Below are 2,905 nucleotides of genomic sequence, written 5' to 3'. Positions count from 1 at the left end.
ACCTATGTATAATCATTGGGGATCGTAACACTCAGATCCTATTGATGTTCAAAATAGGGGGTCCTTGGGCCCCCCACTTAAATGGAGGCGCTTGCACTTTTCCTAGGCGCTCGGTTTGGCTGGGGCACTGTGTCTGTGGAGATCAGCACTGACGTCACACTGCTGCAGCTGTACATTGAGAGCGGTACACGGCGCAGTACCAGCACTGCTAGCAGCGTCACCTAGGCAACAGAACGCCGCCAACGTTCTAGTGTGTCACGCCATTAGCGTGTTATACCTAGCTCCGTCCATAGAGGCGCCAGCAGCGCGGCCATGCCCCAATATAAAGCGTACTGGAAACAACCATGTACATACAGAGCGAGGTCAGCAATCATATCATAACAATTACGTGTCTATAAGAGGTATATGCGTGTATGACATAAGCTCTACAGTCTGGAGTGGTCCCTCACTTGTCAGTGTCAGGATGGCCGAGCGGTCTAAGGCGCTGCGTTCAGGTCGCAGTCTCCCCTGGAGGCGTGGGTTCGAATCCCACTTCTGACAGTTGATGTTTTTTTCTTGATAGAGAAATTATAAAGATTTTGCTTGATCCTGATCATGGATGATGCTTGATATGAAAGTCAACGCGATATTAGAGCAAAAACCATTTTCATTTACCTGCACCTCGCAGAAGTAGCGAGGAGCCATAACTTCAGGAATATTGTTAATGTTGATTATTGGGAGTGTAATAAATAGTAATTCCATTTTATGATGGTAATATTGGAATAACTATGTTGCAATCTGCCATTAACCCCTAATCACAGTCAATTTACGCTCTCCTCTCCTTCCGAGTTCCGTAACATTTCTTATTTTTCCGTCAACATGGCTGTTTGTTGTTGTTTTTGTTGTTGTTTTTTTTAGCTGGATGATTTTTCGGATTGAATGACGCCATTCTCTTTACCATGTAAATTGTACTGAAACACAGGAAAAAAAAGATGCTGCGATACTCAGTATGCTTTTATCGCTTTTTTTGGGGAAAGGTGTGATTCAAATTTTTGGCTACTTTCAGATTTCCGGATTTTAAATCCGGCGGGCTTCAGCGAAAAGTTGTCAAACTGGATCCGGTAGAAGCCGCAGCCCGCCGGATCATCTGTTTTTGCCGGATACGGTGCAGGAGAGGGAGAGGGAGAGAGAGTCTTTGCGCATGCGCTCTGCAAAAAAGCGGTTCGGCGCTGCCAAAAAGCGTTGCATGGAACGTTTTTTTGCAGACGCCGGACAGGCATTTTTTGTCGGGATCTCTGGTGCATCACTAAGTGTAACGGTACCCTAATATTGGCCCTGAAATGTGGACTTGTTTTAACGATGTGAAACTGACCATAATGTAAGACTAGACACCGTACTAGTATTACAGACCACAGCAATGCTTCTAGTGGTGAGATTTTTAATAACAAGTACATGGAGTGATGTAATGCTGCCCAACAACTGTGTAACCTAAGACTTGGTCTCAGCTAGGTCTGAGTTATTACATGTGACACTGCATTCTATGTAACAAAACACCCAGTAGAAGTATGCTGCGGATGATGTGTGTCCTCAGGCCTTCAGCCCAGTACAGAGCACTGGTAGGTTTAGGGTAAGCTGATTATATTCTGGGTGTATACTGTATACTGCTGGATATGTATTTATAGACATAGCTTTCTAAGACAAGACTGCTGACAGCCGGGGATTTACAGATTCCTTCTTGAGTTCATCAGAATTTCTTAGAACAAGGTTCCTATTCATGTGAAACAAGTGCATCATAAAACTGCAAATGTACAGGAGGACTCCACAAATGTACAGGAGGACTCCACAAATGTACAGGAGGACTCCACAAAAGTACAGGAGGACTCCACTGAGTCTTTCACAATACGGTAACAGTAGGTTTGCTTCATTTTTCTGGCTGAAGTTTTTGTTCCATCATAGCACCAGAGAAATGTTCTTCATACCTTAATAGACCAGCCATCAATGTCTCAACAGATCCCATTGACTAAAAAGGGTCTGTCACACATAGCGACGCACCAGCGATCCCGACAGCGATATGACCTTGTCAGGATCACTGGTGAGCTGCCAAACAGGCAGATCTCAGCAGCGATCAGCACCAGCTCGCTGATCGCTGGTCTCCTGCCTGTCACACGCAGCGATGCGCGCTGGCCAGCGGGAGACCAGAGATCAAAAAAATGTCCTGGCCATTCCAGGACGATCAGCGATCCCCGGCAGGGGGGCCGGTCGGTGGTGTCACACACAGTGATCTCGCTGGTGAGATCGCTGTGTGTGACGGGGGCTTTACTCTACTACAGTATATGTGTAAGCAGGCTGACTGGATGCAACAGCGCAGACAATGAGGAAACAGTGGAACTTAACCAACACTATTTAACTAACCCAAAAAGGAAAATCTATTTATAAGTGTATATAATATGTAAATAACTCACAATACCAGACCCGTCCCCGTCGTAGTCTCTAGAAAAACCTCTGATTGTTACACTGGCCCTAGTGGGAGTCACTGGTGTTTTCCGCAAAGCCACAAGTCCTAGATTGCTACACTGGCCCTAGTGGGAGTCACTGGTGTTTTCCGCAAAGCCACAAGTCCTAGATTGTTACACTGGCCCTAGTGGGAGTCACTGGTGTTTTCCGCAAAGCCACAAGTCCTAGATTGTTACACTGGCCCTAGTGGGAGTCACTGGTGTTTTCCGCAAAGCCACAAGTCCTAGATTGTTACACTGGCCCTAGTGGGAGTCACTGGTGTTTCCCGCAAAGCCACAAGTCCTAGATTGTTACACTGGGCCTAGTGGGAGTCACTGGTGTTTCCCGCAGAGCCGCAAGTCCTAGATTGTTACACTGGCCCTAGTGGGAGTCACTGGTGTTTCCCGCAAAGCCACAAGTCCTAGATTGTTAC

At 46.5% G+C, this 2,905-nt stretch overlaps 1 non-coding gene across 1 annotated transcript; it reads left to right on the top strand.

The window, feature by feature from the left end:
- Positions 1-457: 457 nt before the first annotated feature.
- TRNAL-CAG (transfer RNA leucine (anticodon CAG)) lies at positions 458-540 on the top strand. The gene has a single exon. It is a non-coding gene; the product is annotated as a tRNA-Leu (tRNA).
- Positions 541-2,905: the final 2,365 nt, after the last annotated feature.

The sequence above is a fragment of the Dendrobates tinctorius genome, unplaced genomic scaffold (assembly GCF_039654945.1).
Source record: "Dendrobates tinctorius isolate UK_male_01 unplaced genomic scaffold, ASM3965494v1 ptg000093l, whole genome shotgun sequence".
NCBI classification, from domain to species: Eukaryota; Metazoa; Chordata; class Amphibia; order Anura; family Dendrobatidae; genus Dendrobates; species Dendrobates tinctorius.
Note: the sequence above shows the minus strand (reverse complement) of the source record. Positions and strands in the feature narration are given on the sequence as shown.